The sequence below is a fragment of the Diceros bicornis genome, chromosome 31 (genome assembly GCF_020826845.1).
Source record: "Diceros bicornis minor isolate mBicDic1 chromosome 31, mDicBic1.mat.cur, whole genome shotgun sequence".
In the NCBI taxonomy this organism is placed as follows: Eukaryota; Metazoa; Chordata; class Mammalia; order Perissodactyla; family Rhinocerotidae; genus Diceros; species Diceros bicornis.
The window spans coordinates 17,877,368-17,892,991 of NC_080770.1; the positions used below are offsets into that span (position 1 = coordinate 17,877,368).

The 15,624-nt window shown below is 34.4% G+C and overlaps 2 pseudogenes; both read left to right on the forward strand.

Moving 5' to 3' along the window:
• Positions 1–1,610: 1,610 nt before the first annotated feature.
• LOC131395368 (olfactory receptor 10AG1-like) lies at positions 1,611–5,445 on the forward strand (annotated as a pseudogene).
• A 7,231-nt stretch (positions 5,446–12,676) lies between these two features.
• LOC131395629 (olfactory receptor 10AG1-like) lies at positions 12,677–13,639 on the forward strand (annotated as a pseudogene).
• The last annotated feature ends 1,985 nt before the right edge of the window (positions 13,640–15,624 follow it).

Below are 15,624 nucleotides of genomic sequence, written 5' to 3' on the forward strand. Positions count from 1 at the left end.
GCAGCAACTAGAAGGATGTGCAGTTATGACATACAGCTATCTACTGGGGCTTTGGGAGAAAAAATAAACAAATAAATAAAATTAAAAGAACATGGTGCAGAGCTCCGGCAAGTTCTACCACGCCAGCACTGCGTAACCACAGTGCATGCGCAGAGGAGCACCTGTGGAGTCCCGTGAAGCTGCTACGCACCACTGCGCATGTGCCCTTCCCTCTAATGCAGGCAAGCCCTAGAGGTCTGAGAGACACTCAGCTCCAGGAACTTTCCAGGGCTTTTTTTCCCCCATATGTAAGACTGCACATTTACTTGAGATTGGATGAGCTGTGTAAGGAATCTAGGTTTTTAGAGTGTTCAGAGAACAGGAGAGTTGGGCTGGGGTTGTGATTTTTCTGTTATGTAATCAAGCCAGGATTGTCAAACCCTTTAGGACAGTTACAAACCATCAATAAAGAAACTGACTAGGGTCTCCAGAGTACTATTAGACCGTACACAGCATGTCACAAAGTCCACTGGCCTTATCTTAGCTAAGAGTGAAATAGGAGGCACCCAGACACTCCCAGAGAAAAAGATAGAATGTTTCCTGGCCGGGTGTATATCCACTCTATCTTCACAATGGTAACGATTAAATTCAATATCTGTTAAGTTATTGCGTTAGTCTTCTAATGACTACAAACTTAGCAACTTAAAACAACACAAATTTATTATCCCACAGTTTCTGTAGGTCAGAAGCCTGGCATGGTGTGGCTTGTTTTTCTGCTTAGGGTCTCAGAGGCTGAAATCAAGGGGCTGGCCGTGTGGAATTCTTGTCTTAAGGCTCTGGGGAAGAATATTTGATTCTAGGTTCTTGGAAGAATCCAGTTCCTTGAAGTTATGAGACAGAGGTCAGTGTTCCTTGCTGGATATCAGCTGGGGACAATGATCAGTTCCTAGAAGCCAACAGCATTCTATGTCTCCCGCCTTCTTCCATTTCCCTCACCTTGAATCTCCAATATTTTTTCTGGCTCTGGCTGCTATATGTAGATTTAAAGGACTTATGTCATTAGGTCAGGCCCACCTCGATAACCTCCCAAATTTAAGGTCAGCTGATATTGGACCTTAATTACATCTGCAAAATGCCTTTACGATAATGCCTATGTTAGCGTGTGATTGAACAGCAAGGAGGCGGTGTGTGTATATCAGGGAGCAGAAATCTTTGGTCATCTTGGAATTGTACCTACCGCAGTTACAAAAAAAAAAAAAAGACAAAATCAGAAGAAATTATAAGCATATATAAAAGCAAAACTTAAATAAAATATTGAAAAATGGAATTAGCTAAATTTGATGGAGCAATTCTATGAAAAAAACACAGCCAAGTAATCTGATAAGTTGTATTGAAGGAGGACAAAGCAAACATCGTCACTACTAGGAATACACGAGAAAATATGATCCCAGGAACTGGTGTTATTTGTTTAAAATGTAAGATAGACTTTTGTATATAGCATTGCTGAAACTACAAATAATAGAAAAAAAGCATAGAATTCCAAGAAAACATGAATTCCACAAATAGGTAAATATGCTCATACATATATACATATATAAATTCATAATTGTAGTATCACCACAATTGTAACCATGACGCATGAAAGTTTAGCATTGCTTAACATTTTAAAATCATTTAATTCAGTTGATTTTGAGAATATTGTACTCAATGCGCACTGCATTGTAAGCTAGATGTCATTTTGGGGGCTTGATATAATTTGTCACAATAATGATTCAAAGAAAAAGGTGCCGCATTTTCTTGAAAAATATGAAAGCAACTTGAAAATTTATCTTACTTTCATTTAAAAATTTAGAAATTGAGACAATCATGGGGAGTTTGGTCTTAGAATCAAATAGAGAGAGAGAGGGGAGAAAAAAAGAACATGGATCAAACATCTCATTCTAAATGAAAATGTGATATGAGAGTAAGCACATACGTCTCAGTTATATCAAATAAACAATTTCACACAGATTGGGGAAGTAGATTGGAGATAACAGCAGGCACTGTAGGTTTTTTTTCCTCTGATATATTTCAGATTTAAAATATTTATATTTAACACAGACTGGATATACACCTTGAAATAGAACCCTGTTGTTGATGACAAAAAAAGTAACAATAATTTTCCAACAGGATTGTATTAGTCAGAGAAAGAAACAGATCACAGTAAATGAAGCATGCACGTGTAATGGTCGAGAAGTCTAGTGTTGCTCTACTCCAGGGCCCAGGCAGAAGAATCAAGGGAAAAACATTAAAAAAAGTGGAGATAAGAAAGCATCTCACATGTACAATTTTGAGTTTGAATATTCTCCTGTGAATATTAGTGGACAATTATGTGATGCTGCTTTCTCAAGGGCATTCTTCCTCCCTGCCAAGATCTGGTATAGGTGGTAGGGTGGATGGTCAGGGGACCTGAATTCCATAGGGTGACTGTCCAGAAGGATAGCTTTGTCCAGAATGTCTGGAAAAACTAATTAGAATGAGTGTTAAACAGAAGTATAAAGTTAAATATTAAGGTATACATGGGAAATAAATAAAACCAGTAGAATAAGAGGAATGTGTTTATTTAAAGAGGACTTGGTATTTTGAAAGCACAGATAATCTAAAATAACTATGAGTTTCAATTGTGAGAAAAAAATATCAATTTCTTATTTTCTTTTCTTTTCTTTTGTGAGGAGATCAGCCCTGTGCTAACATCTGACAATCCACCTCTTTTTTTTTTTTTTGCTAAGGAAGACTGGCCCTGGGCTAACATCCGTGCCCATCTTCCTCCACTTTATATGGGACGCCGCCACAGCATCGCTTACGAAGCAGTGCGTCAGTGTGTGCCTGGGATCTGAACCAGTGAACCCCGGGCCGCCACAGTGGAGTGCGTTCACTTAACCGCTTGCACCAATAGGCCGGCCCCGCAATTTCTTATTAAAACAAAAGTTTCTTACATGATATATGTAGTTATAGATAGATATGTATATAGATAGGTAGGTAGGTAAGCAGATACATAGATAGATATAAGTATATGTAGTTAAACTTTTCTATTGAGGGGAAAAAAACAGATATAACTAAATCCGGAAGAAAAAGTATAACACTTTATGTCAATATGAGTATTGTATTGATATTCTTTATTATTTTAGAACACTGTAAGACTCTGAGAATCAAGATTCAACAGCTACTCAACATGTAAAGTTTTTATGCTCAAAATTTGCACTCAAATCAAAGCTGAAAATTTGGATTTCTCACTTTCATTATAGTAGGGGAAATTGAAAACAAAATTGACACTAAAACACTTAGGTGATTACAGAACCCTATATAAGTACAGTATGTTTGTGTTAATCAATCAGGTAAATAACTGAAACTTATTTGGACCAATTTCCTTATAATAAGCAAAATATTGGTTTGTCTTTATTTATATATGCTTCTATGACTCACTACAGAAGAACATGTATACTATGTTAAGGGAGATTAAACCTATAATTTTTTTTCTAAAATAATTTTCTAGAAGTGATTTTTCTTATTAAGAAGGGTAGAATTAAAATAATAATTTACAAATGTGGGACTTCTCATTTCTTAGTCATCTTTTGATTTTTTTTTTCCCCCTCATAGGATGGTTCCTTATTTCTTAAAAGGAAAACTAAAAACTTTAAGCCAACACTTCAGTATTTGATCTTTTGGGTAACTGTCTATTAATTATATACTATAATAGTTAATACTGTTCAATTTGGATTTCCATATGCTTCATCTCAGATATGTTATTAAAATAAGAAATTTTTAATGAGAACAATTAACTAATGGCAGATAGCGAGAGACTTCAGGTTATACGGACTAGGCAGAGTTCCTGAAATCATATCATCTGTGCAATTTATTCCATTATTATTAAGCCAACCAATAGGTCAAAATAGGTTTGTTGACTATCTGCTGCATAATGGGATATGGCAAGTGAAAGATCTTGAAATATAATGCCTGGTGATAATGATGTTTACTTGATTTTGATAGATAAATGAAAGAGGTATACAATTTTAAAGCAAAGTTCGTGCAGAGTCAGTACTATAGGTGAGGAGAGACACATGCTGTACTTGCAAAAAGCTCCATGGAAGTGTTGCCTTACTGAAAAATACAATTCAAAATTTTATGGTGAGCATTCCACTGGGATTTGGGACAGATGTAAAAGTTTCTGCTGTAGGATTCTGTTTGTTAATATATGGAGTAAGAAGACTCGCTTTGCTCTGTCCACAAATGAAAAATGAAAATGCATATTTCTAGAACCCTTCAATTCCATTTAAATGCAAACCTACTATTATACATTAAATATGTTGATATGTTTAGAATTTAGCATGCATTCACCATTCGATTCAGTTTTGCTCTTTGGTGTTAGGATATAAAATGCTGGAATTTGAATGGAGATAAGAAATGGTATGTAACTAATTCCTCAAACTCCTCTAGTCAATAAAAAGCAAACCAAAAGGATAAATGAGTAATTTCACTATTTTTTTGATGGAACACCAAAAAACCCAAACAGAATCCAATCTCACTTCAGTGATGGAATTTGTTCTTAGGGGACTTTTTTGTATTCTCAATCTCTGGATATTTCTTCTTGTGATATTTTTCTTGCCTATGTGATAATCCTCATGGGAAATGGCATCATTATTCTCATAACCAGAGTTGACCAGGCTCTCCAAACTCCCAGGTATTTTTTCCTCAGTCATTTCTCCTTGGAAATTTGTTATTTATCTGTCATTTTTCCTAGAATACTCATAAACCTTTGGACCTAGAAAATGAAAAAAATATATATTTTTCCTTCATGCTTAGAAACCTAGAATGCTTTCTCCTGACAGTGATGGCCTATGACCTCTACACGACCATTTGCCACGTTCTGCGATATCCTCTTGTTGTGAACGCAAGCTCCGTATCCAGCTGATGATGATGAGCTCTGGGATCTGTAGAGTTCCAGCTGACATAGGGCAGATATGCCAGATTTTCTCTCTGTCATTTTGTGGATCTAACCAAATCTATCACTTCTTCTGTGATATCCCCTCAATTCTCAAGTTGGCCTGTGGGGACACTTTTCTGAATGAGATGTTGGTCTTTACACTTGCTCTGCTCTTTGTAATTATCCCCTTTCTGTTGATACTTGGCTCCTGGAGTAAAATCATCTCCACCATCTTGAAGTTGCCGTCAGCAACAGGAAGACCCAAAGCTTTCTCCACCTGCTCATCTCACATGATAGCTGTGACTTTGTTCTGTGGATCCAGGATCGTTACATATCTATGACCCAAATCCAAACATTCTTCCAGAACAGACAAATTTCTCTCTCTTTTCTATAGTATTGTCACCCTGATGTTTCACCCCATGATACACATTCTGAAGAATAAGGACGTCATGATGGCGTTGAGAAAATGTTTACCTCAATGTTTAATGCATTCATCCCTGATTTGAACTTATTACCTGTTTTCCCACTTAATTCTGCTATTGTTTAATCAGAAGTTATCTTGTAGTTTACTTTCCTGCCTTAAGATGGATTGATTATCCTTACTCATTCTTGAACTTTTCATTTTATGTTGGACTTTCTGAGATCAGGGTTATATCCTAAGTGGTATTTACAACAAGATAGTATTTTTTTTTTAGCAAATCGCATATTTAGTGAACTAGTCTGTCAGCCCAAATTCACTGCCCGTCTGAGACTGTTTACTGAAAAATAGAGTTTTTTTAATCTTGTAATTCATATCCCAATATTTTTTCCATAAATTGGTAGTGTATGTTCTAGTTCTCCCCTTTATTGTTATCATTTACTTAAAAAAAAAGTTTTCAGCTAGTAAAGATTACCGTATATGGAAAGCCTGTAGAGAATTGAATGACCACAGAACATGGATACACTTGAACATGTAAAATTTTGCACTGCACAATAATGTAGAAAAGATGATCTTTTGATAAATTATATTAATTTAAATGTATAAAAAAGAACTTGACTCACTTCATATAATTTGTAGAAAAAACAATTCCTGATAGTGTGTAAACCTAAATATGAAATGCAACTTAATTAATCTTTTCAAAGGTAATGTGTATTAACTTCATGACCCTAGTGTGAGAAAAATATTTTTAATAAAATTATTAGCCATAGTGGAAAACATTGATAAGTTGAACTGCATTGACTAAGAAGTACCCTTCATCCAAAGAAGCAGTTCAGAGTGAAATTCTTCAACAGCGAAGTTTTAAACACACCACATATAAAGAAGTGTTCCGAATCAAAAACACAGGAGAAAATTGACATCAAACTTAAAGAGAGATTTCACAAAAGGAGATAATCTGGATGGGCAGGAGAGAAAGAAAATAACTCACTAGTAACCAGTAAAATGCAAATTAAAACCAAATGAGATCGATGACACACTCATCAGACAGACTAAAATAATACAGAAATAACCATCCCACATGTGTAAAGGATGTGGAGCGATGTCAGCTTCTGCCCCAGGCTGGTGTTGGAATTGGTGCCCCACTCTAGCAGACAGCCTGCCTGTACCTAGAGGACCTCACTCCTAGGCATGTACCAGAAGTCCATGCATATGTCTGCCCGGGGACACGTCCAAGAATGTTCATCTTCGCATCATTCGTAATGTCAAATCCTTATCAAATTAGAATGGAAAGGATTGTGATAACTTCACACAGAAGAAAATCAGAGAGTGATAACAATGAATAAAACACAATTACATACAACATGGATGGAGCATATTGTTGAGCTAAACAAGCCATAATCACACTGCACATATCTGTACATATCCTTTCAGTTAAGGTTAAGAGACAGAATTTGGAATGCCCATTAACTATATATACACATATATTTCATTTTTCCCTTTATTTCCTAAATTTTCATTAATGAACATATCATGTTTGTAATGGAGAGAAAAACCTAATGCTCTTTATCATTTTTATGCCATACTTTTATTTTTTCCTGAAATTAATTTCCTGAAAAAAATTAATTGCCTTTTACCTCAAAAAAAATAAAATTGACAACAAAAATATGATTCAAGACTGGTGATACTACTGAATCATTTTGAAGAGATGAATCAAAACTTCTATAAATAGACATACTTAAAACTAAGCCACATATAATTTCCAAGATTTAAAACAAATAAAGAAATAGATTCCATTTCTAGTTAAGATGCACTGGGTCACAGAAAGCCAGTCTTGTCGCAAGCACTAGAAAAATTTGGATAAATTACAAAATTCATATTTTGGAGGCATCATATAGCTGTGGGAGAAAATAGAATACGTGACAATATCAAAGTTGAGACTCAGTAAGTCAGAGAAAGAAAACCCACATGATTCTTCACAATTAGTTGGCTGACAATCTTTTGCAAGTACAAATTTGTTGCAATATCATATTACTGCATAACTTCAAATGTGTGCCAGTATATTGATTGATTCAAAGAGTAAACATAATTGTGATACTGGTCAATGGTGCCTGCTTCTTCTCCATATATATATGCCTAGGAAAATGTCTCCGATTTTTTTTTAAAGCTAGATCATTGTTCAGAAGAAAATTTAATCATTGTGTGTGTGTGAATGAATTTGAGTATCCCTATGTTAAAGAGATTATTTTCCTCTCTTTTCTGTGAAATGTTACTTCATCTGTTTAGTCCAATTTTCTATTTTTATTTTGGCCTTTCCATCAATATTTAAGAACAAGCCAAGAATACTTTATTTGAGATATTGTTTGTAACTTTTGTCCTGCATTCTAAATTTGAAGTCAGAGTTAAACTTTCCATATTCAAAAATTATAAAACCTTTTTCTTAGAATGCTTCATCATTTCACTCTCTAAAACGTTTAAACCTGTGTATCATTTGGAGTTTTTCCTTCTCTAATATAATGTATTAACAAATTTTATCATTTTTTATCCAAGATTGCCTAGTTGTCCCAAGAGAATTTATTTTAAATGTCCATTCTTCACCAGTGTGATAAACTGTCTTTATTAAATGACAAATCCTCATTTGTACTTGAGCCCTTTTCTGGAATTTCTGTTCTACGGCATAAGAAGATCTCTTTATCCTTGCATACCACTACACTGTGCTAATTTCAATGTATTAGAACTCATTTTCAGCATAGCTACTTCTTATATGTGGATCCACAGTAGCTCAGGCCTGGCTGGTCTCTCACCCCCGTACTGTGCTCCTTTGCATATGGTCCCCTGTGATACCTCACTCATCACCCGCTCCTCACTGGCCTTCCATGATTTCTGGCACATGGCTCCTGAGACTTTGTACTTAACTTTCCCAATCACTCTCTATTATCACATTACTAGAGGACTTTCCTCTCTTGTAAATATTTTCTCTTCATAATCATAAACCCTTAGAAATCACTATTTACTAAATAATAGGAAGCAAGTCCTATGTTTGTCATGAGAAGTTGACTCCAAGCCAAGATTCTTAAACAAACTAAGTGTTGGAAAAAAATTGGCTTGCCCAGAATTGAAGCCCAGAATGTACAGACTATTTGCTTGGCCGTTTCCCGTTATCTCAGCTGGGCTTATTCCAGGTTCTCATTTTATTGTAAATAAAGTTTGAAAGAATTCACATCTTAAAGGTATAAACTAAAATTAGGAAAAGATGGTGACATGCTACAAAATAAAGGAAAATTTTCTCACCTATAATCTTGGGTTAAAATTTTAATTTTTTGAACTATGTTTAATATATTTAACAGCTAAATCTCAGGTTGCTCAGGTGGTCATTGAGAAACCAATAACACATTAGTTTTATACATAAAAATATTTGTCATCAAGATATTTCTTTCAACTATTACACAGGCCAGCCCTCTAACTAGGGATCAAGGAACTACTATAGAGGAGAATATAAGAAAAACATGTTCAAGAGCTCAGTCTAACAGGAACAGAGGTTCCACATGGAGCATTCATAATACACAAGGTAAGAATTGGATGTGTGTCAGTTTTAGATGCTCTCAAATAATATTGCCCAGCACCCTATTCATGTCTAAGAAATAAAATGTGCTGTGCACTCTCTTCCATGGAGAGGCTGAAGAGAAAGTACTCTGGGTAGAGTGAGAGCTCTCTGGAAAAAATAACATGTGACAAATCAGAGAGGGCCAAAGTCATGCTTTTAATTAAAAATTTAAATGTGTCAGGTGTAAGAGATCCCTGGGGTGGAGATAACTACTTTTATTTAAAGAGCACTTTATGTTTAGAAGGAAGAGAGTATTTTAAAGGTGGCTTGACTCTCTTTTGATGAAACAAGTGGGTTCACCTACAATAATTTAAATATTTAAACCATCTATGGTGAGAAAAATCAGGAACACTCCAAATAAGAAAGGTAAATATGAACTACTTTATACTGATATTAAGCTTTAGTGCCTATTATTTTTACATTTGAAATTAATATTCAACATATAGTAGCAAAGGTGTCATTTTATTTAAGCAGCTCCTATATATTTCTGACTCTGTTATATATAATTTACAGTGAAATAATAGTAATAAATTAGAATATTAAATCACTTTGAAGTATTGAAAACTAATAATTGAAGTATTTTTTCTAGGTATAGTTAATGCTATAGGAAAATCTCGTTTTGAACCAACATACTGTAACAAATAAGTATTATATTTATGTATTTAGCTTGATGTTATAATAAGAGATTTAAAGTAAAACAATCCATGAAATAAATTTATAATCATTGGGGATTCAAAAAACATTTATTCTAAAGAAAAAATATAGAAATAAGGACTTTGTTATGTCATGTAAAAGTTTTAAGTTTAATATTGTCTTTTAAATTAATTTCAAGGTTTAAGTCGCTAATTTATGTCAAGTGTACAAATATAGCTGAAGCTAGGGTAGCTTCCCATATCTGACTGAATTAGAATATTATTATTCTAATTCACATTCCCTGAATCATTTGTATTTATTAAGGGAATAGAGGCATGAATTTAAAATAAAACTATTAGAACATTAAGTTTTATTTCCTTTGATTAATATGAACTTAAACATGTAGAAGAAAAAAGAGTAACATACATAATTTTGTATGGAGAGCACACAGAGTAAATCTCTGCTCTTTCTACTTGTTCTCCTCTTGAGAAAAACATACACCAATCTGACATGATCTATATAGTATACATTTATGATTTCATCACCAAAACATTGGGTTTGCACGACTATAAGTTGTATTTTATTTAGCACTGGAAGTAATTCTATTCAAAGAATGAGTGAAATTATTTCTATTAAATGCTGCCATTCATAACAGTCATACATAAAGATTGGAATTTTTATTCTCTTGCATATCAATCCTTTTTCTCCCTTTTAACAGTGAAGATTCCAATTAAAAAGTGTCTGTTGCTTCACCTAATTTCAGAAACAAATACTGATCACCACATTAGGTGTGTAAGCGTTTTCTAAGATCTGTATTGTTCCCAAGCAGGACAACGGTCACAGTCCTTACCTCTCAGATCATTTAATGTTTGTGAAAGAAAAGGCATACAAAAAGAACTAGCCAAATTGCTACACTATGGTTTGAACTGTCATGTGTACTCTTGGTATAAGGTTCACAGAGTAGAGATAATGACATAAACAAACATATTGAGAATTGATGGAAAATTTGCATCTTAAGAGTTTGATATTTTTAGAACACTCTGATGATTGCTTTAGGATCTCATTCCATTCCCACAATAACCATGTGATACAAAAAAAATTAAATTAGAGAAATATTTTGATGTTGCTTAGAATAGAGAGAAAAATTTAGAAGAATAAAATTTAGTTTTTAATAACAACAATAATAGCTACCTTTATAGAGACTTTTGTAAATGCTAGGACATTTTCAAGTTGTTTCTCATATACAGTCATGTGCGGCATAAACAATGTCGCAGTCAATGATGGACCACATATACAACGGTGGTCCCATAAGGTTAGTGTCATACAGCCTAGGTTTGTAGTAGGCTATACTATCTAGGTTTGTATAAGTACACTCTATGATGTTCACTTAACAATGCATTTCTCAGAATGTATCCCCATCGTTAAGCAATGCAGGACTGTATTAAATGAATTAATTCCTACATCATTCCGAAGCATTGGCACAATTGTAAGGCAATTTTATAGATGAGTAAACTGTGGCATGGGAGATTAAGCAACTTGCAAGAGGTCAGACAGCTAGCAGGTGGTGGAGCCATAATTCGAATCTAGTTCCTCGTGGTAGGACTGTATACCTTATCCACGACACTATATTTATGCTAGACAAGGTCCAAACACACCAGGATGGAGCAATGAAAGGCAGGGCTGAGACCGATCTTGGGTCAAGAGATGCCTGGGGTGCAATATCTAAAGAGGCACACACTTGCAGGATTGTGCAATGCAGAATCAGCGCTGAGAATGAGTGAATGTCTCTTAAATTTTATACCCGAGGAGTCTCACTCACCTTACTCTAGTACCGGCCCCAATAAAAGGCAGGAATAGGAAAAAGTAATTCAATAACTTAAAAGTAATTCAATAAAAAGCAACTCAACCACTCTATTAAATAAAATTTTACTTGGCAATGTGTTACTACCCTGGGGACTAAAGACTTAAGAACATAATATCATATTCATAATTATAGCTATAGAACCATAACTAATAAATAATCAGATTAAAATTGATAGGCAATTTTGCTGACATTTTCTCATTTAATTATCACAAATGAAGAAGCAAACCTTAGAAAATTTAAACAATAGCTTAATATCACACAGATAATAAACCCTGGAGTTAGTATTCAAACTTCAGTCCAATAAAAAAAAATAGACACTGACTTACAATCACAAATCTATGCATACATGATCAAATTATCCATCTTTAGTAAGTTTCAATATCTTTATCTCTAAGGAAAGTGAGTTTAGAAATGGTTATCTGAAGTGGTTCTGTTGAGGAGCAACAAAGATTGTGGAGGCGCACACAGGGTAAAACATAACAGCCAATATCTCCCCTCCCCACTGCCCACACACCTGCACATGGTAATGAAGACACTCCAGGCCATTCCTGTTTTCCCAGGGTTACCTTCTGTCTTGTTTCCACCTGTATCTGTGTTCCCAGGCAACTTCTCCTGAATAAAACCTTCTTATATTCCCCACTTGGTGTCCTACCAAAAGATACGTGTTTTATTTCTCTGTGTGCCTAAAATAAAATTCTGTCTCATTCTTTTTGGTAAACTGCCTAATAATATAAACTGTATAATAAGGACACATATGATCAAGAACATCAAATGCTGGAAGGGAAACGAAGAATTGAAATCGGCAGTTGAAAATATCAGGGGAAGATAATTTCTGATATAGTTCTACTGAAATGTGATAGAGAAAAATCATAGAGAAATACAATAGAATTATCAAAAAGTGTAAGTAATTAAAAGTGAGATCATATGGCAAAGCTGTGGGTCTATCTCCACAGTTGCCAATTTTTCCAGGGTCTGTGCTGAGCAAGGCATAATTTGGTTTATCCTGGGCTGTATCCAGAAAGTATATGGAATGATCTTAAAGGAAATTTCAAGGGAGTTTGTACAATGATAATCCATAGGATTTAAACTGAGAATGTGGGACATACATAAATAGTAACATATTAAATTAGAAGCAATTGCAGTGATCATGAGAACCAATCTTGATGTCCTGATACAATTTAGAGAGCCAACACTGATCCATGAAGGTAAAATGGAAAGTACATGTTGAATTTTCTCTTTCCACAGATGAAACACCAAGAAAAACCACCAGGAGAAAATCTAACAACTGATGGAATTTGTTCTCTTGGGCTTTGCTGATGTTCCCCATCTCCAGTGGTTCCTATTTGCATTATTCTTAATCATCTATATCATTACCCTGATGGGAAATGGCACCATATTTCTAATAACAAAACTGGACCCTGCTCTCCAGGCCCCCATGTATTTTTTCCTTGGAAATTTTTCCTTTGTGGAAATCTGCTATGTATCAGTTACTCTGCCCAGAATGCTCACGAATCTTTGGACCCAGAGAAGAACAATTTCTTTAGTTGCCTGTGCTGGACAAATGTGCTGCATTCTTGTGTTGGGAGCCACCGAGTGTTTCCTTCTGGCGGTGATGGCCTATGACCGCTGCGTGGCCATTTGTAAGCCTCTGCATTATCCTCTACTCATGAGCCACAAAGTTTGTGCCCAGCTGGTGGCTGGCTGCTGGGTCAGTGGAGTTCCCGTCCAGATAGGGCAGACACTTCAGATTTTTTCTCTGCCCTTTTGTGGTTCTAACCACATCAACCACTTCTTCTGTGACATCCCCCCAATTCTCAGGCTAGCCTGTGGGGACACCTTTGTGAATGAATTGATGGTCTACATAGTTGCTGTGTTATTTGTCACAGTACCATGTCTGTTGATACTTATCTCCTATGGCAAAATTATTTCCACAATCCTTAAATTGCCATCAGCCACAAGTCAGTCCAAAGGCTTCTCAACCTGTTCATCTCATCTTATGGTCGTGACATTGTTCTTTGGATCAGCCATTATTACCTATTTGGGCCTAAGAAAAGTCATTCAGCAGGAACTGATAAAGTGCTTTCTCTTTTCTACACTGTTGTGACTCCCATGTTTAACCCCATGATATACAGTCTAAGGAACAAGGAAGTCATTAGTGCACTGAGAAAATTGCTATGTAAATGATTTACTTCATTACAAAATAAGTTATACTTGCAGGAATTGGCTCTTTTATATCGGTATTGAAATTTCAACAGAAATTTATATTAAATTCTGTTTATCTGTCTATACAATTGTAATTTTTTTCCAAGTTAAAAATTACTTATAATGTCTTGTTATGCATTTATGTACATGTCATCAAATAACAAATCATCCTATTGGTAATTCTATAATTTTATTATGCAATGTCCTCTGTCAGTAACAACTTCTGACAAGGATTGATGTTATAAACTCAATTGTAATAGAGACTCTGTTATATCACTTATTGGAAACCATATCATTCATCTCCATAGAATTGTAACAGCCACTTTAAGCACCACTTTGGCAATGAACATTAAATAAATAAATATATATATATATATATATATGTATTTGGTCTAGTAATGACTCTACAAGAAATCATTTCTCAGAGAAAAAAAGAACCTTTCCTTGGGGATGTAGTGTTATAAATGATTTTGGTACACTAATAGTAGTGAATATTAAGCATGATTTATGTTTATATCAGATTAAATATTTCTATATAATATAGCCCTATGATATGATAAAAATAAAATGTGTTATTAAAATATTTGCATATGATAAGAGAAGAGATAGTCACGGGCTAATTTTTAAATATATTTTCCTAGAGATGATAGTAGTGAGGGGAAAATGAGGGAAAGGAAATAAGATTTCAAAAAATATATCTGCTATAAAAACACAGATATCACACACATAACTTGTATACCACAAAAATGCATTGAAAATGATCAATAAAAACATGATAATAGACGTTAATTATGGATATCTTAGAGTAAAATATTCTCTTATTTTCTGTTCTGTTTTATTCATATTTATAGTTTACTACAGTGTCTATGTTATTCACATAATCATGAAAAGCAAACAATAAATTTGTAATCATTGTGTATCAGGAAACTCATTATGGTCAATTTCTTGTTTTAATACAATTAATCTTGTTAATTTTCCATATTGGTGCTTATTTAATGAATCCTTTGTATATGCAGGTAACACGTCTCTAAGGAACCGTGACCTGTCATCGGTACTTAAGGCTAAAAAAGAATGTGGTGAAGCTTGACTTGCTCTTAAAGCTTTAGCCCAGAAGTGAAAAAGTCAGTTCTGCTCACAGGTATATAAACAGGCCTATCAGAAACTATGAAAATGATTGGAGATAAGGAAAGAATAAAAGAAAGAGAAACATAATAACAACAAAAAAATTCCAGGAAAATATTCTAGCAGAAATTGGGTAATTCCTGAAGCTATGAGATGTGGAATGGAGTGAGACAGATATTGAGAAGTTCTCTCATTTTCAGTGTTCCTCCTGCCTAATACAGAAAAAAAAATAGCTGAGAGAAAAGAGATAACTAACAAGATGAAGAATACTTATGAAATATTAATAACTCTAATAGATGTGAACTAGTATAAAACTTCTTTTTATAGAGGGGCAAATAAGAGCTATGTTCTTGAAGCACTATGATTATTTTGTGCTAGGTAATGAAGTTCTATACCCACTCAAAATCTGTGAACAGTACCAAAAATTATTTTCTCAGTTATTTAGACGAATTACAAACAAAAATCTAAAATAGTCACCACTATCAATGGAAACAATATGCCAAAAATTTATTGGTACCACTAATTTTTAAACATGATGAATATGTGCAGCTAATATATGTGCTTTGTAAATTATTAATATCTTTTTTACCAAGATAATCTTTTGTTTATTATTCAAATTGTATTATTCCTAGAACAAGTCGTCTGCAGTTCTAAGAAACTGACATAACTTCTTTATAAACACAGACATTTATTTACCTAGGTACTCACTCTTGTGTGTGTTTGTGTATATGTGTATGTGTGCACTTCAGGAGAAGATAAATGCTTTCCTGGACCGAAGTCAATTGATAAGGGAGAAGGGGGAGACCAGCAATATCTGTGGAATCTTTAAGCAGCTTGAGTTTGGG